At 34.9% G+C, this 20,834-nt stretch overlaps 1 long non-coding RNA gene across 2 annotated transcripts in view; it reads left to right on the forward strand.

Annotated features, from left to right (window-relative positions):
- The window catches only part of LOC149784536 (uncharacterized), a 90,221-nt gene extending 70,123 nt beyond the window's left edge, over positions 1-20,098 (forward strand). For both annotated transcript variants that reach the window (XR_016413890.1, XR_016413889.1), the window contains one exon: positions 19,708-20,098. This is a non-coding gene — a long non-coding RNA (uncharacterized LOC149784536). The remainder of the gene's footprint in view (positions 1-19,707) is intronic.
- The last annotated feature ends 736 nt before the right edge of the window (positions 20,099-20,834 follow it).

Consider the following 20,834-nt stretch of genomic DNA (forward strand, 5'->3'; position numbering starts at 1 on the left):
TTCTCGATATGATTGATACTCTCATCATCAAAAGAACATGACAACAATAACAATGGTTCCTCGATACGCATACCTTTTGCATTTCCGCACGTGCCTGGTAAATTTTTGTGCCTAATATTGATTGGTCTTGACGCAAAATTAGGACCAAGGCGGCTACTGGATGTATTAGATATTCATTGGTGTTGGTCTTTATAGATTAATGACACTGTTATCTGTCAAACAAGCGATATTAATTCTGACAAGTCTGTATGTAAGGTCGGACCAAAGACATGCAAAGGTCAGGTATGATAAGCGTCCTTGACCTACTCCATTAGCCATTGTTTCACTCATTGCGTATGCACAAACCACAGCAACAACAAAAAAAAGTCTTATTCACAGAAGTCACTCCAGTCTTTTTTACATTTCGATACATACAATTTGACTCGGCGATTCCCGGGAACAAATTTAAAGTAGTATTCTCATTAAAAACAAAAAAACTCAGAGCAAATTAAAAATAGTACTCCCACAAAATACCAAAAGTTAATGTACAATAGTACTCCTGTGAAAAACCACAGGTGAATTTAAAATAGTACTGCCATAAAAAATCGAAAGCAAATGTAAAATAGCACTCCCATCAAAAACCGAAATCAATTTTAAAATAGTACTCCTATGATACATCGAAGGTGATTTTAAAATAGTACTCCCATAAAGAACCTAAAGCAGAATTTGAATAGTACTCCCATCAAGAACCTAAAGCAATTTTAAAATAGTACTCCCAACAAAAACCGAAAGGAGTTTCATCGACTTCCCAAACATTATTATAAATGAGCCTCACGATTAGCTTGCCACTGCAAAGACGGTTCGCTTTGACGCCTTCCATGAATCATTATCAAAAATTAATTCAGTTACGCAGCACGTTAATTTGTGTCTCAAAAACTGAAACCTCGCCAAGTGTAGTGTACAGCATTAACAGCTATGAAATGCAGTATACTGCAATATCAGACTAGTTATACAAAATCAACTTTGTGTTTTCTTTTTGACTTAAGACATTAAAAATTAGTCGTAGTCATATTTTTAGATCTTAAATAGTTCCCCACTACGACAATCGTAGGATTATCCTTGTCCGTCTGTCCTTCCGTAATGGCTAGTTGTCAGGCATTGTGGTGACGCAGCAGTGTTTAATAATCAAGGCTTTTGCTCATTATGAAAGGTGCGTGGCAACGATTCTGTTGTAGATGAACAAACTGGATTTCATTTGATGTTTAGTAAGCTTGCAATGACTGGAATGGGAGGGGGCTGGTAGTGGAATTCCGTCATTTTTATAATTTAACAACTTGCAAAATTATTATGATTATAGTACAACAGTTCATAAAGGATATAACTGTATAAATTGTTTAGGAAATTGTTAAAGCGTTTGAATGCATGTAACTGCGATGAAGAATATTTTTTAACTCTTTGTCCTACTTTGTCTATAACAATAACTTGAAATGCAGAATTAGTTTTACAACTTTAAGCAAAAACGAGAATCATTACTTAAAACACTAAACTCAAACAAGATAATCCGATTTTAGCACTCTGCATGCAATTGCATGCTTTCTTTCGTTTCTTTAGCGAGTGTCAAGTAGAGCCAACTTGTAGCCAGTCAAACAAAGCAACTATCACTTCCGGCTGTCTAATAATTTTTCTATAGATCACAGTCATGTAAACACTTGTGAAGTTTCTCCTAATTTAAGATCCGAATAATCTACTCGGTACTTGATTCGAGTGTGTTGTTTCCTCAGAGAGGAGCAAATATATCTGTCTGTTACTCTTCATTTCTTGACAGTTTGAAATTATTTTAAAGAGCGATCTTCAAACGAAATTCTGGCCCAGTTTTTAATAGGGACGTCCCATGTCATAGTTTAGGTCGCCAAATAAATTCGCTTCCATCAAATACAAACGGACGAATGTTTTTTTTTGGTGAAGAATTTGGCATCTTGGCAGGAAAAAAAAATCCTGAAGTGATATAGTAAATAAATTATCTTCGATGGACATCCACTTATCACGCACTCGGCGGTACAAGGGGTTAGAACCCTGTCATACATGGACACCTCACCAATCTTTGTGATTCTCTTTGGGTGTTGTTTAATATGTTCCTATCTCCTTCTTTGTCCATTGCAATTATAAAATTTCGTTTGGACACTTTTTTTTATCTTCCCCATAGATTTTTCAGAAGAGGTTGATCAACAGAAATGTATTACTGCACAGATCAACAGAAATGTATTACTGCACAGATCAACAGAAATGTATTACTGCACAGATCAACAGAAATGTATTACTGCACACCGTATGTTATATTAATCACAAGTAATATAAAAATAAATCATTCACTTTGATCCTATAAATTATGTTTTTTTCTTCATCAGATGAAACTTAGAAAAAAATGGTTCTTAAACAGAATTGCCTGGTCAATGCATATTGTGCATATTCATTGCGCATACAACATAAAATAAATGCAATTTGTTAATTTGCAAATTCACAAACAAACATGAACCTAAAACTTACTACGAATATCGTAACAAAATATCACAATATATTTCTCAGTTTTATTATCTTAACGAGATTCTTGTGAAGTGTATACATCCGCTTGAAGTAAGTGCAAGAAAGAAGTCGTGTCTATTCAGAAAACATGAAGATAGGCAAGTCATAACCCTAATCAATAGTAGAAACATAACAATAATATTCATACTGCGTTATTACGAATCTGCCATGCTGTAACGGCGATCTCTGCTAGGCACTGGTACCAATCACTTTCCATTTCCGTTATTAGAGATATCAAAGCGATGCTACTACACCAAAAGTTAAAACAAAGATTGTTCTCGTCCGATACAAGTAGAGGTACAAGCGATATAAAAAGATAGCATCAACCAATGCAAAAACAGAATAATCGATGTTATGACGTTATGACCTCATTATAACGCTAGGTTAATTTACTACTCGTTTTATTGTTAGAAATAAAATATATTCATTGTTTTCTCTCATGAAGCATGTCTCCCGTAAGAAACTCGATTATTTCTCAAATAAATTAGCAAGAAACTATTTTTGACTATTCAATATTTATCTGATTCCATTGTTGTAGTTTCCATCGATTTTTCGCTGACGTTGCAAGAATGTTAAACTCCACTCGTTTAATGGGCAAGGCTGTATGCAATATCCCTAGATTACAGCCAGTGCAATCAATGAGCCATCTGGTGCATCCATCACATTTTCTAGCAGCAAAAACAGAACATTCCTTGAGTTTCTTGAAAACAAAAGAACGAAGATTACAAATGAAGAATTGTATATCATAAACGAAATATTCATAGATGAACTTATTTTTGATGCAAAACATAGTTTTCTAGTTTTCAACTCTGTGTTTTGTCTAAAAAATTAAATAATATTTAATTTATTTTGCATTTAAAAACGAAGCAAATGAATATCTTTGCTGTGACAATACTTATAAACTTTACCGCCATTAATGACATGCATCCTTTCATTGGAGAATATACAAATTTGGATTTATTTGTCTCCAAACGTTTTCTGGTTTAATTTAATAGAAATCAGTCTTTATTTTCTACCACTCATTCATTGATTTAACTATCAGTCCATTTGTTTATTCCACCATGACTCCTTTTGATTCCTGTGTAAGGTCAACGCATATGGGGATATTAACTTGCATTTTACTTGATCTGGACAAACAGGTAGCAGGAAAACAGCAGAAACGTACCGATTATTGTGTCATGTTTTACCAATTATAAACCAGTAACCACTGATCGTTGAAACTGTATCCCTCCTCTAACTGGTATCGCGATAAAATAAAAAACAACAGTACTAATCGTGCCATTAGCTCAAAAAGCCTTGTTCTTTGTCTAACGAGAAAGACAATGGATGTGGTATTGCTTATCTTACAAAAGGGGAATGAGCTTAACAGTTTCTCATTTATGGCGCTTCTGTTTTGAGCTTAGTGAAGGCCTGCCTTATATTACATGTAGTGTGGTATTTTCAATTTGTTTTGAACACACTGGTGAATTGAACGAACCCTAAGTAATGAAATTACACTGTTTGCAGAATCATTTAAAGTGAATGTCATTTTTTGGCAAATATGAGTTTCATAGCACGTAAGTCATGTCCGGTTATATCCGGCTATGTCCGTTTGATCCATGTGCCCACATTCAGTCATCCTTTCCGTTATGTCAGCAAGTTTTCGTTATGATATGTCCGCACGTTACTTTATGTCCGCAGCTTCTCTTTCAGATATGTGCCCAAATACTTATGACAATAGCATTTCGTTCCGATGTTTCCACAAATCTATTGTACCTTTTTGTCTTCACCTCTCTGTTCTGATACTTCCGTGCATTCTGTCAGCACTTTTTTCTGTTTCAATATGTTAGCACGGTTCCGTGTTGCAGAAAGGTTTAATTTCGAACATCCATACGTTCTGTTATGTCCACGTGTTTTGCTTCAAAATGTCTACACGTTCAGTTCTATCCGCACCATTATATTCCTATAGGTACACGCATTCTACTGTGCTCACACTTTATGATTCCAATACGTTCTCATGTATGTCAGGTCTAATAATTACATCTTTGTCTGAATATATTTTCCGTGAGTGAACAACGGTGAAAGTTGTGGATAATTTCTTCACTGTCCATCACCTACATGTTGGGTAAAGTCACGTGATATTTTGTCTGCATCACAGTGATCATAAAGGTAAACTGAAAACACTCATTTTTTCCCATCATTAGCAGACCTTTCTTTCACAAAAACTTTATGAGAACAATTAATATCGATACATTCATATTCTACGATTTGCCGTAGTTGATGTATTTCTACAATAACGATAGTATGCACTAATCGACTTACCAGCAGCTAGAACGTCTGAAGCTTGGTTCTAAGTCGAAATTAATATTTTTCGTAGGGTTGATTTTCTAAAATTCACCATAATGCTATTAAACAGAATAGAAAAACTAACTCTGTAAAACAATGTATATTTTATTGATTTCGGAGATAAAAGTGCGCTATTTTTGTTATAACATTATAGCTAGTGTGTATCACATACAAGTCTCTCTGTATTGCTGTTCAGTAAAAATAAGCTGGGTTGTACTCCGAAATATTTTATCTTACTTCAAAGATAACTCTTAAACTTTTCAATACAAATGTAACTTTCAAATGTAAATCGAACTTTTCAATATAAACCGAACTTTTTCACCAGTTGATATTTTTATGTTGCTTGAGACAGTGTTTCCAATATGTAATTTTGCTTCTAATTTGGTATATAACTCACGAAACGCAGAATAAATAATCTTCGATGTGTCTAGTTTGGACAGGGAGAGATACCAATAGTTAGCCTCACAGAGACCAGTCATTTACGTCATATAGACCAGTTGTTTACGTCATAGAGACCAGTTGTTTATGTCATTGAGACCAGTTGTTTACGCCATAGAGACCATATCGGTTGCAATTGCACTGCTTCATCTTCACTAGCCAAGGTTCTGATAAGTAAACCGTATCTGCACCTTGGCGAATCGAGCAAAGATTTATGTACTTCGGGTCAAGCCACCGCATCCAGTCAAATTAAATTGTTCAAATTGGAACACTGTTTCTACATGATCGAGACAAGGGGAGCTCACAATATGAATTGGCTCTTATGAGCAATTATAAGCAATTTTTTCATTGCCGGTAGGTGAATAATAATAATAATGAGGACTTTGTATAGCGCCTAATCTTTAGAAGCTCTAAGCGCTTTACATCATTAGACACCACCTATATGATAAAAAACATATAATGATATGATTACAAAAAGAAACACCATGAAATTAGAAAACATTAAAAAAACATGCTGAGAATATTTAAGGTAGGAAACATTATTAGGTCTTTAAGTTTGTTCTTGCAGTTGAAATAAGTGAGTTTTGAGAGCCCTCTTGAATGTGAATACTGTGTCTTTGTGTCTAAGTTCAGTAGGCAATTCATTTCACGTTCATGGTATGCAAAAGAACGCTGTCCATATGACTTTGTTTTCGTACTTGGAATAATGAGTATACGATTGTCAAAAGAGGAGCGTGAGTATCTTGCTGGTGTGTACACATGGGCGAGGTCGGATACGTATGTTGGGCTAGAGTCGACAGTGAAACGTAGCACAGAGAACAAATTTTGTGTTTGATTCTGGGTCGAATGGATAGCTAGTGTAGAGTACAGAGCAGCGGGGACGTGTACTCTGATTGTGGTACTCTAAGTATGATCCGAGCAGCTGTGTTTTGAAATTTTTCAAGTTTCTGGAGCAGATATTGAGATGAACCAGACATAATTGAGTTACAATAGTCCAGTCTTGAAAGTACTAATGCACACACAAGTGTTTTAGTGGCTTCAACTGAAAGATATTTGCGAATTGAACTGATGAGTCTCAGCTCAAGATATGCAGCCTTGCATATGTTCATGACATGTTGGTGCAATGTGAGAGTACTGTCCAAAGTAACACCTAGGTTTCGTACTGATTGTGTGAATTTAATGTTGGTGTTGCTGATATTTATTGTTTGAGGTAAAGGATGTGAATGAGAAAGTCTTTGTGTTGTGATCAGAATGGCCTCAGTTTTATCATCATTCATCTGCTGCTTGTTACATGTCATCCATGATTTCACATCAGAAATGCACCTCTCTACACCTTGGATGGTAGCATCAACTTCAGTTGGGTGGCTAGATTTGTATATTTGGGTGTAATCAGCGTACAATTGGTGAGACACTGGATGATGATCTATGACACTTGAGAGCGACTGAGTGTACAGAATGAAGAGAACAGGTCCAAGAACAGACCCCTGTGGAACACCACAACATACATCAACTGGACTGGAGTGTATTCCATTTGCAGACACAATTTGTGTCCTGTTGACCAAGTAAGACTTGAACCACATTAAGGCTGTATCATGAATGCCATGCTGGAGAGGGTGAAGTAATATATCATGGTCTATTGTGTCAAATGCTGCAGACAAATCAAGGAAGATGAGGACTGTAATCTCTCCGCTATCCAACGCAGAGAGAATGTCATCAACTACTTTTAGAAGAGTAGTTTCAGTACTGTGGCAAGGGCGATATGCAGATTGTACATTGGTAAAAACACTGTTTGAATGAAGATGAGATACAAGCTGGGATTAAACAATCTTTTCTAAGATTTTTTTTTTAATGAATGGGAGATTAGAAACTGGGCGGTAGTTCTTTAAATCGTTATGGTCTAGTGTTGGTTTCTTCAGCAGAAGCTTTACAATGGCAGTCTTGAAAAATGATGGGCATTCCCCGGATGAGAGAGGTATTAATAACATCAGTTAGTGAAGGCAATACTGGATCTAAGCACTCAAGCAGCAGTGATGTTGGAATTGGATCAAGTTCACATGACTTTGGTGCACCCTTCATCAGGATTGTACGTACGAAATCCATAGAGACAGGTTCAAATGCTGCTAATGGTTGCCGCTCAAATTCTGTATCCCAGCTGTATGGTGACGACGAGTCAATTGAAATTGTGGTGTCAAGCTTATCTCTAATGGTTTGTACTTTGTCACGAAAGAAATTTGGAAACGTGTCCGGAAGGTCGACTGGAGAGAAGGTAGTTGGAAGTGGTGTAGATTTGTTCCTTGACATTAGCTTGTTAGTAATCTTGAAGAGCTCTTTGCAGCTGGAACTTTCCATGATCTTAGTAGTATAGTGGACTGATTTCGCTGCATGAACTATATTTGTGACATTCTTCTTAGCGGCTTCATAGATTTGCTTATGACTAGTGAGTCTGGTGGAAAGAAAAAGCCTCTCAGCTTTACGACGGTCTCTTTTAGCAGTGCGAAGCTGGTCCCTAACACTGCTATACCATGGAGAACACTTTTGAATTGATGCTCTGCACTTGGTGGCTGGGGCATGTTTGTCAATCAATGAACGCAGGCAGTTATCGAGTTGTTCTGCGGTAGGAAGTAAGCAAGCTGTTAGGTTAGCTTGGATGTCGTGCATTAGTTTGGTTCTATTTATCATATTTCTTAGTAGCAGATAAAGGTGGAAAAATACTAACGTACACCTGTACTGACGTTTCTCTAGTATGTTGTCACACTTCCGATGTTAAGCTTTCAAAATATTATTTTAAAGTCAAATGCCTCCACCATTTTCGACCGATATACAATGCACCGCTTTTATATGCTATTGGTTAGTTGGATAACACACTAAGGGAGGCAACTCAATAGATGTCCCCAGGACAAAGCACTAAAATATCTGCTCGATCCGCCAAGGTGTAGATAGAGTTAACATATCGGAACCTTGGCTAGCGAAATGATTAGTCACCTATGAACACTATTAACCACTAGTAGATAATTACCAAGCGTTTATAGTGTTAATTCAATATGCATACATACCTCTTAATGTGAATTCAATATAATCAGGCATTCTAAAGTATTGATAGTATCATATACTTTCTCTTGACAACGTATTTCATGTTTATCACATGTAAATCTTGGATTTTATTTTCAAAAGGGAAGGACAGAATGTTCAGTTTGAAATGAGTGCTTTGAAACTTTTAAAACAAACTACAAGGAAATAGACGCATATTTGTGTTCTTAAGAAGTGTGTGTGTGTGTGATTTGGATTTCTAACATTGTTTTAACAATTTTCAGCCTCATCGCTAAGATATCTGCAGTGTGGCAGTTTATAGTGATGTCTATCACTGAGGCATTAAGCCGCAAACACGTGGCATCATGTCCCACCCAGTCACATTATCCTGACACAAGGCTGACCATTCCTAACACTACCTCCATAATGCTGAACGCATAGCCAGGAAGTTGTTAGTACCATTTTGTTTAAAGTCTTTGGTATGGCTTGGCCGTGATTCGAACAAGCGACCTTCTACATCCGAGGCGGGCGCTTTAACCACTAAGTCACTGAAGCGGTCCTGTTCTTAATAATACATCCACCCCAGTATATTATTTATTTATTTATTTTATTTTATTTATTTATTTATTTAAACGAAGGATAAGATTACTTGGGCACGAAAATTCCCGAGAATTCAAACCTAATCAACACTGGATGTATTGTTCCACACATATTTACTTCGTGTTTTGCTGCTTGTGACGAGTAATTTGGTTGGACAGAAAAAGCGAATCAAATCTATTGACACTCTTGGTTCAGCTCAGTTCTAAAAACACGGACATTTTTGAATCCATCAAGATAAGGAGAGCCAACACAACTATAACTAATGTGCAGTGAACATTTTCTGGTCATCTCTCCCAAAGCACAGTCGTGTCTATGCGTCTGCCCGACACGATTCGAATTTGGCACGTATACCATGCTATATTTGACATTTTCGTTGTTATCATTGAAAATGTATAAAGGACAGATGCTTCATTACAGGAATTATTCTAACGCTTAAATTCTTTATTTTATCTCACCTGGCTATGGGTCGTAATATACTATATTACTCCTTATTTTATCTCAAATGACTGAAGGTCCTAAGATATTATAATGTTCTTTAGTTTATCTCACATGGCTGAAACACCCGAGATATTATACTATCAACCCAGGTCACCATCGGTACGTATTTAATCGGTACGCACGTCTTAAATCCGTCTGTATTTGCTTTCTGTTGTCTTGCAGGGTGGTGGTAATGGTGTATTTTCTGCAAAACAACAGCCGATTTTGAGGCATTTATTTGATATGTTGAAATGAAAATGGTGTGCAAGATGTCTTTAATAGTTTTAAACCGTGACATATGTCGAAAATGTCAAAAAACAACATTTAATGCTGCAAAATTATAGCTATTTGATTTTCATTTTCCCCAAAAATCAAAATTGCTGGACTTAATTGAAAGACAAAACGTACCAAATACTTTCGTTCCATTCATTTGTTATAAAATAAAGAAGAAAAAAAATAAATAACGAAAAGTCAGCTCTACAGGCTTCCATGTGCTGTTGTTTGTAGAATATTGTACCCTTTAACATTTGACCCATGTGAACCTGATCTGGTCCATTCTTGTTCGGCCCTTAGAATTTATCTGTGACATCTTAGACATAAGTGTCACAGTTGTTATGTATCTGTCTTTTGGTATATGTGTGAATGCTATATTTGAGAAAGTGCAATGTACATTTTTAAAATAGCTCATAGTTCACCTTTGTATTTACCGGGGTGGGTGGGGCTGATGGTTTTATGAGACTTTGACGCTAATGAAGACTGTTCTGTGGAATAAATGCATGACAATTATTTAGAAGGAATGTCTAGATGCTAGCAGTTTAACTTTTTTCAGCTTTACTTCCCAAATGATATCATACAATAACGGCATCTGTTTAGTAATCGAGGTTCCGCTCCAGAGATATGGAGCACCGCTGAAAGTTGGGAAGGTACAAAAGTCGTTTGCTTTACAACCCCCCCACAAACAGAAAGTTACACTCACTTACCTGTCTTTCATCAACTTTGATTGACATTTTTTAGGATCAGTATTAGGAAATAACATCTGATGTATGAAGCAGACAGTTGATGAAAATACACGCTTTTGTGTGCTTGCGGAATGTACCTGAAATAGCACGAAATACACTAACTTTGCCTGTCTTTAAAATACAGATATGAATTCAATAATACATGCATTAATATGTTTCGAAACTGCACTTATCGGTTATGAAAATGCATGCTTCCGTGTTCTTGGGGAATGTACCTGAAATAGCATAAAATACACTAACTTTGCCTGTTTTTAAAATACAGAATTGAATTCAATGTGTCTGCATTAATATTTTCTGAAAAGAGAATTCTATAATATATGTGGGTGTGGCGTGCATGGGTGTTTTTACAAGATATAAAACAAATTTCGATAAAAGTTATCGGCTGTTGTTTAAAAAATAGTTTAGTTCTGAAATTTTAGGCCTGAAAATATCCACGTAGAGCCGGTCATCAGTAAAATGTGAATTGTAGGTCAGGTCTAGCTCTGTACTCTAAACCTAAATCAACCATCAATCCAGCATAAAGATAAAACAAACAAAAAAAAAAAAAAAAAAAAAAAAACGGTGGCTTTTGAAATCTTGCCTAGGATACACATATTTCTATTCTTATAACACGTATTTCTAACAGGGTAAATAGGGAATTCCTTTTCTTTGGCTTTTCAACCCTGTGCTAAGTTATAAACCCCGGAGCGGAACCTTAAATGTTCCATATTTATTATAAAGAAGTGTTTCATTTAAATTTCAACTTCAGTTTATAAAAAGCGAGGAAAATTACTTCCTTCTTTGTTAAAAATTGTGGTTGGTACAATAGAAAAGAATCAAAGCACAACGTCTCTCATAATAAAGACAGTCCTGAATGACGCATTATGTCACTCAAACCCCTCCCCCCCAAAACACCAGACTTGTACTGAACTCAATTATTTTTAAACCGATGAATCATTTAGAATCTTGAATAAAAACACGCGGTGGAATCCTACATTTTTAAAACTTATTTTGTATTTTTATCTTCAAGCTTTCTTTCAAATTCTCTCATCCCATTACTTTTACTTTCTTAACCTTTTCTTTTTTTCTCGTCCAATGATGGGCAACTAATCTAGTTTATTTTTACTTTTCATTCGGCCATCGAACTTTAACAGATAACAGATACGATATATATATATATATATATATATATATATATATATATATATATATATATATATATATATATATATATATATATATATATATATATATATATATATAAAGATAAACAATATAACACAAGTTATTTTTTTATATAAAAAAGAATCTCCCCAGATCAGGAGATTATCGGTAGACAAATTTGAGCTTGTACATTTCTGCATACATTTACTTGACGACAACCAGAGTTTACAGTAAAATTTGTTGTCTTCACATACCAAGGAAAGAAGTAGATAAAAATAGAAAATAAGTCTAAATATGTTTCACATATCATCATGAACCTACATATATATCACCCATACAAGTATGATTAGCAATTCTAACAGTTGTTATAAACTGTACAATATCTGCTTCTACATATTTTTTTTAAAAACATTTGCTAAAAGTAGCCTAAATAAAAAATAAAAAAAATTGATTTTTATATGTCCAACCAAATGAACATGCCATGTAAGATGTTTTCCCATCGTCATATTTAGAAAATATTAAGAAGTACTTTTTTCCTTCAATAGTTTCCAGTTTTAAAAGAGAGTAGGCGGCGAATAGTCATTATTTATTATGGTGGAGGTGTGGTGTCACTTTTAGATACGGTGTGTTTTTTTTTTCTACGCTCCGAAACAGTTGAAAATGGCACAAAGTGTGAGAAAGTTTACACGTTCCGTAATAGGGTGTGCCATTACACCCAACAGTGACACGAAGCGTTTGAATCGATGTTCATTATGATTTACTAGTACACATACCTCCATGCAAATATTGACTGATCCCAAAATATGAATGAAGATGCTAACAATCGACCCCGTTGGCAGCATTAGCAACCGTTTTTCTTACCCTTGCCAACAATATCAACAGCAATTGCGTTTGTTAGTTGCTTCTTTGCCAACATTTTCATCAAGATATGATAGACAAGAAAAAAATGTTTATAATATCATTTAGCAAAACTGGATGGCTTTGAATTATGTTCAATTGAGTATTATGTAAAAATAGAATCGACGGCTTCAAGTAGATTATCCCAGTCTGTTATATTTGTCATTTGCCAACAAAATCAGTGATGTTTTTTGACAATACATATTACTTGTTAATTTGTTAACGTCTTATACTATATATATATATATATATATATATATATATATATATATATATATATATATATATATATATATATATATATATATATATATATATATATGTGTGTGTGTGTGTGTGTGTGTGTGTGTGTGTAAATTTCAATAATAACTTCCACAGCAATATCATGTGTCATTACCATTTTAAAAGCAACATATTTGAAGACATCATTTCTGAGGAGGGTTTTTTGTTGGGAGGGGAAGTAGATTTAAAAAAAACAAAGCAAAAAAAATAAAAATAAAAGAAAATAAATCATTATTTATATCCCTTGACAAGAATGTGACTGACTGATTTCTTTTTATTGATTGCAATTGACGGGAACATTATGTACATTTATCTTGGAACGATGACTCAAAAGATCATGGACAGAACTTTCAAGGGAAGAAATTATGGAAGCATATGACGTCGTGTGTGTGTGTGTGTGTGATTTGGATTTTTAACGTAGCTTTAACAATTTTTCAGTCATATTGCTACGATGTCTGCAGCGTGGCAGCTTATAGTGATGCCCAGCACTGGGGCATCATGCCGCAGACATGTAGCACGATGTCCCACCCAGTCACATTATCCTGACACCAGGCCGACCAGTCCTAACACTAACCTCTTAATGCTGAGCGCCAAGCGAGGTAGCTGTTTGTACCATTTTTGTAAGTCTTTGGTATGACTCGGCCTGGGATCGCATATGACGTCGTATAAAATCTTCTATTCAAATGCTGTATTGATATACATGCATTTCAGTCCTAAGCTTTTGAAAGGGATTCTTGGTTGAATAATAGATAATTAAAAACACAATGTGTCAAAATAGTTTTGTGAGATGTTCATTTCCAAGCTGAACTGCAACATTTAGATTTGGGGGCAAATTGCGAACTTGTGGAGGAACAAAAAAATTGGATAAATCTCAGAAAATAAATAATAATAGTTTCTTTTACGTTATACTGCACTCTTTATGATGTTGTAATAGATAGCATTACGTATACACTGTAATAGATAGTTTTCTTTATACACTGCAATATATAGCTTTCCGTATACACTGTAATCGATATATTTCCGTACACTCTGTCATAGACAGCTTTCCGTGTACATTATAATAGATAGCTTTCTGTATACACTGTAATCGATAGCTTTCCGTATACACTGCAATAAATAGATTTCCGTATACACTGTAATAGATAGTTTTCTGTATAGACTACAATAGATAGCTTTCCGTATACACTGTAATCGATATATTTCCGTACATACTTTAATAGATAGCTTTACGTGTACACTATAATAGATAGCTTTCCGTATACACTGTAGTAAATATCTTTTCATATACACTGTAATTGATATGTGTTCGTATACACTGTACTTGACTGTTTTCCGTATACACTGTAATAGACAGCTTTCTTTAAATACTATAATCATATACTATAATAGATCGCTTTCCGTATACACTTTAATCGATATAATTCCTGTATACACTGCAATAGTTAGCTTTTCGTATACACTGTAATAGATACCTTCCCGTATACACTGTAATCTATATTGTTCTGTATACACTGTATTAGGTATATTTCCGTATACACTGTAATATATAGCTTTTCTTTTACACTGTAATCGATATTCGTATACTTCGTGACTTATAAGTAAGTAATTAAACAAACGCATATATATATATCTGCGTCGAAGAAATTTTACCTGCATTTAACTTCGGGCAGAATAAGACATCTTAAAATTGCTGGTTGATGCAAGTTTTTAGAATCTAGAGCTATTATATACTTCTTTCAGAATTATGTCGAGCATGCAGTAATTTTAATTCGACCTTTCATTTAGCATATTAAGGGAAGGTTGCATCGTATCTGGTCTGGTAAAACGTAAAGCCGCAGTAAAATTTAATTTGAAAAGATTCTCCAGAAGTAAATTTCAAGCATATTATACAATATGGCAGCATTGCGTGCGTCTGTATGTATGTGTGTGTGTGTGTGTGTTATTTTTAGTTACTTTTAACATTTGTTTTCTTCTTATTCATTATTTTCTTCTTGCCTTCACCACCGCTCCGGTGGCCTAGTGGTTAAAATGTCCGCCTCGGATGCGGGAGGTTGTGGGTTCGATCCCCGGCCGAGTCATACCAGAGACTTACAAAAATGGTACTAACAGCTGCCTTGCTTGGCGTTCAGCATTAAGAGATTAGTGTTAGGACTGGTCGGCCTGGTGTCAGGATAATGTGACTGGGTGGGACATCATGCTATATGTCTGCAGCATGATGCCCCAGTGCTAGACATCACTATGCAGACATCGTAGCGATATGACTGAAAAATTGTTAAAGCTACGTTAAAAATCAAAATCACACACACTCACACACTCTTCTTGCCTTCCTTAGCGTATTATGTGAAATGTTTGAAGCTGCGCAATGAAAATGTACACCCAATACAGGTTCTAAAAATCCAACAAACGGGCTGCCTGGATAAGAACCCGGTAGTTCATCTTACATGCACTAGTACAAGGAATACACTTTGATACAAACATGTTCCTTTTGATTTAGATCTTACCTTTTTTCTCAATCATGAATAACTATTGTCTTTTTGTGAAAACTATTTCTTCTGCTAATTTTGAAAATTTAAAGGCTCTTTTTATACATAAAGATGCACAGCTATGTGTTGGGGACAAGCCATTCTTTTCGTATAGTAGCCTAGTATGCCACATGAATTTAACACATGACAGAAAATCCAAAACCCAGCATTCGGGTAGCCCCTCTTTTTCCGTCCACAAGATTTGTTATCTGATATATTAGCAACACATCGCTAAATCGTTTCTACTGACAGGTGCGAGATTTATGTACTTTAGAAACCTGCCACGCCCACTAATTAGCACAATAACTGTTATTAAAGAAATGTTTTTTTTTTCTTCACGAAACTTATACATATAGTTAATTGACACTTTTGAGAGCATGGTGAAAACTTGGCCAAAATTGGGCAAAGATTGCGAAGCTATGGCAAAATGAATGTGCAAGTTTTTATATGGTACAAAACTCACCCAGCTCTCACGGTTACCTCAGTTTGACAGCTCTTGGGATTGTACACAATTTTGGTGAATAAAATCGATGACGCAAGATTAAACATGTGGCTGGCAACCAAGAATATGCTTTTTGATGCGTCTTTATCAACCGAGAATCAGTCAGTTAGAAGTACATTATTTTCACGTACGAAAATAGCAAATAAAAGAAACGATGACGATCTCCTTTCAGCCATTTGATTTGCACTCCGATCTCAATTATTACTTCCATCTCAGTACCAACAAATACAATCCCTACCTATAATAATAATAATAATAATAATAACAAAGACTTTATTTAGAGAAGGAAACTCAATTAGTTACAGAACTAATCTACCTAAAGGCCTTCTATCTGTTATGTACAATATATACAGTATATACAACATGATGTGAATAGTCTGGCTTGACACTAAATAATTAAGTAATTTTAAAATTCAAAGTATCAAGCCTGGAACACATTCACAGGCATCAGTGAAAACATAAACATCTATAAAACATAAAATATAATCCTGCATTGAAAAATTCAGCTATGAAAATGATGTAAAATTACAGAAAAGCAGGCGGTATTTTTTGCACTAGAACTGTTCAATTTTCTAAAGATTTCATCCATTTAAGACATTGATTGTGAAAAGATGAAATGCTAGGAGCCTGCCTTATGTCACTGGGAATGTTGTTCCATACCAGTGGACCAGTCTATTGAAAACTTTTTTTAAACAATTCCTTCTTTGGCCTTGGTATAATGTAATTTTTTCTTCTTATGGACCTTAAATTTGCAGTGCCACCAGCATCTCTTTGGTGAAAGATATTGCTTAGATAGACAGGAATGTCTTTTCTGGATACTTTATACATCAATTTGGCCTTTCTAAGAAATATTCTTTCATGTATTGTTAAAACCTTTCTATTATTCATTGCATCCTGAAAATTGTCTATACATTGATCTAGAATTAAACAGCAAGCCCTCTTTTGGAGTCTTAAAAGTGTTGTTATGTTTGAATTAGAGGTATTACCCCAAATTACATTACAGTAGTCCAGATATGGGTGAATATAACTTTTATAAAAGAAGACCCTATACTGAAGAGGAATGTATGTTTTGATTTTCCTCAGTAGCCAAAGATAATAGTTAACCTTTTTTGAAATATGTTTAATGTGAATAGACCAAGCAGGATTGTTATCCACGAATACACCAAGAATTCTTTCTTGAGAAGTCATATTGAGGCTCACATTGTCAAATAGAACCTGGAGTTTGTCGCTATCTAGCCTTGCTCGTTTTTGTTGTGTTGTAACTAGTAGGGCTTTCGTTTTTTCTGTATTTATGATCATACTGTTTTTTCTTGCACCATACTTGAAGTCTTTTGAGAGCATCTTGTAAGTTATTTTCAAGTACTGTTTTGGTTTTACCAATCTCAGACAGTGTAGTATCATCTGCATAAAGGTCAGTGGAAGAAATTGAAGTTCCATTCTTAAGAAGTAAATCGTAAATAAATAGTATGAATAACAGAGGCCCAAGGATATTATTTGCATTTCCTTTTTGTGTTGATCCGTGATTTTGATTTAGATGTTGTAGGTACTAGTCTAAGGGATTTTTCTTCTTCCTGACAATATGCGGATTATTGTGTGACTGGTTACACGCTTAGCCACCAGATGTTGATCGTGTCCCGGAAGTGAAATCGGTGACCCATATTATATTGCTTTGTTACCATACAGCCTCTCCAAACTGACAACAAAATACCTGTAGGTTTGTCCAGGACAATTCTGTTAATTAACATACGATTACGTTGGATTTCGGACACACTGGAAAATTGAGCAGTGAAAAGCCAATATAGAGATTATATAGGGTAAATAACTGTGAAGTGAGGCCTGTATGTAGTACTTACAAGGGAGGGGCTGGTTCATGACCCATTTTCTAAAAACCCAACTGAAGCCACCAGCCTCAAAATCCCCACACTCCTGCATAATGAATGAAACGTGTTTTCAAAAATGTATATTTTGATCTTTTAAGAAAAATTTAATATTAATATTAAAACTATAAACTGAAAAATCTAAATAATTTAGGATTTGTAGACATTGACAGCTTGCATGACTGAGCTTGAATTAAAATGGCATCATGTATCTATTGTTTTGTATTTCTACTCACGTTTCATAGCCTCGTTATCATTTGTTTGTACTTCTACTCACGTTTCATAGCCTCGTTATCATTTTTTATATATATTTCTACTCACGTTTCATAGCCTCGTTATCATTTTCTTGTATTTCTACTCACGTTTCAAAGCCTCATTATCATTTTTTTGGGTATGTCTACTCACGTTTTAAAGCCTCATTGTAATTTTTTCTTCAGTTCATTTGTTCCTGTAGGTCATTTATAATATTTATAATAGACTCAATCAGTTATTTTATGTACTTATAATGGTGTGATGTATTATTAATACAGATCTACTTCTGTTGTTCACAATAGTTGTTTACAAACATAGTTGCATGGTACATAATGAGAGGTGGAATACAACTTAACTTAGCGGTGGTATACTGTGAAAAAATGCGACATGCGGGAATAAATGTATTTTGTTGGTCTTACAAACTGGGATATAGGAAAACAACTAAATGACGTACGTCTAATACAAAATGCATCTGATATTGGCGAATTCTTGTTATTACCAATATTGTTCTTCCTCATATTGAATAATGGCCAATTAATTGTGATATAGGTGCGTTGAATGGTAAATGCAATTCCTTCCGAAGTCTGGTAACATCCTTATTTTCTTACCCTGGATATCTATCTCCTTTTTCCTGTCCTCGGAGATTTATCCTTTAATTATCAGCGCACCAAATATGTCGTTGTTGTGTTGTGTTTTCTTTTCGTCTCCCGCTTGTCATGTTTGATTAATTTGCATAACTGTTTTTGCAAACGGAAAGGTTTATCTCGCATTGTGAGAACTTGTAGCACGACCCCTTTTACATAATTTAGCAAATATAATATGTTGGAACTAAAAACACACCACAATTATTCCAACAGATCAATATATCATTAGAATTAACTTCTGTACAAATGTCCTGGATGAAAAACGTTTCCTTGTTCAGAATTTATTTGCATTCAGACTATGACATTTGATTCAGGAGCCCCGGTTGACTGATTGTACCTAGTGTTGCACGTAATGGTACATATAATCGTACCTAATTGGTCCTTTAGTTGTATATAATTGTACCTATTGTTGTACTTGATTTTACGTATAATTGTACCTAATTGTACCTATAGTTGGACCTAATCGTACCTATAGTTTACATACCCGTACCTATTGTTGATCTGCAAGGCACATCAAGGCCGTCCTCACTTGAAATATCCCAAAATGTTAGTTCATTTCCATATTTAATAGCTTACTTCTTGTAATATAAAGGAACACTTGCCTCTCGATCGACCCGTGTGCTGTATGTACTAATTACTGCACAAATAATCATCGTACATTGCCCACAACTTTATGACAGCTGTTGTTACTCGTTAGTTAATTAACCTCTTATTGACTGAACGTTCTCTGGAAACCTAAATGTTTGTTGGGCGGGATATTTCTTTATACGGATCAATCTGTATTCTTGTTGTATATCTCATGAATGTCACCCGCAAGTGAATCGCGATAAGAAGCATGAATCACAGTTATTTTTGTTTGAGGTCAACAATTGATTTTTGGAGGGAATTAAAATATCGGCAATTACTTAAGCGTGTTGCATTGTGGGCAATAGTGTACCGTATTGTGACCTTAGTGAAAACAAGTAATAGTTGCTTTAATACACATTTCTGAGTGTAACTTTGCAATGTTTAACTTTTCTCATGTGCTTGCAACTGAATGTCATTTTAAAATCTCAATGTCTAGCACCTTTTCGCTTTATTTACCTATTATTTATATTATTGATATGTTAGATTAAATAAATAAACGTTTACTTTTATTTTTAGGCCTGAACTGGTATCATAAAAGATGACTGATGAATTGGATTAGTTTGAATGTACCTGGCAGCCAGTTGGCGATACCAAGGCCTGTTTCGGACATGTTCCATGTACCCGAACAAGTCATCCAGGACAAGGTCATAATACTGAGATATAATTACTCGAATAAACTTACTTAGGTCCTCATCAGAGAGATCAAGACCACTGGTTAGCGATGTAGACCCTGCCTGAAGCTGTAGTTCCATATTAAAGGGACACCTTTTATGGTTATTGAGACGGAAACGCCTTGCATTTATGCTATAAAACATGGTAATGGTTCCATAATTATTGGTAATTTGAGTTTTTTGTTATCTCTTCTAAGTACTGACTGAGTACCTGACACAATAAATATGGAAAATAGCACTTGTCATTGTTTCTTTTGTGTGTGCACCTAAACACATTCTAGCCAGGCATATTTCAATATGCCTCAAAATCACCGTGATTTAGCGTACTTCGCTACATCTGGACATAATGTTATAAGTTGCTACCACTTGTCTTACATATCATTCATTGGTCAACTTTGTTGTCTAAAATTTGGCTGTTTTATGTTTCACAAGTCTGTATGAAAATGTAATTTATATGTCTAAAATTTTATATTAAAATTAAATTTATCAATGCTTTCTATTTCAAGCACATTTATTGGTAGCAATGCTCTTCTTTAGTAATAAGTTTTAAGTACAATGTAAATTTTTTATAATTAAGGCAGATATGGCAACTTTTGCTTTGAGGTCTCAAAAGTACATGGTCCAAGCACTGCACCTTACTGAACATCAACTCTACCTCCTTTCGTTCGCACTCATTGTTTGCCATGAACATGAAAACAAAATTTATGAGTAAAATTAAAATATATATGTGCGTGGCATCCAAATATAAGATACTGTATAAAATTGGTGATAAATAGATTGACCTGATAGGAATCCGATCACAATTATTACTTCCGGGCCAGTACACGCAAATGTAATCCATACCTCTTTTCGAGTAATTTTCCTCTCTCATTTGTTTGATCCTTCGTTTGGATGTAGTTATTCTTAGGGTTATTTAAATCAAATTGTGATTTCAATGATAGTATAAATGGAATAACAGACCGAACAAAATCG

The sequence above is a fragment of the Sinohyriopsis cumingii genome, chromosome 14 (genome assembly GCF_028554795.1).
Source record: "Sinohyriopsis cumingii isolate HCF-2022 chromosome 14, ASM2855479v2, whole genome shotgun sequence".
Classification (NCBI taxonomy): domain Eukaryota; kingdom Metazoa; phylum Mollusca; class Bivalvia; order Unionida; family Unionidae; genus Sinohyriopsis; species Sinohyriopsis cumingii.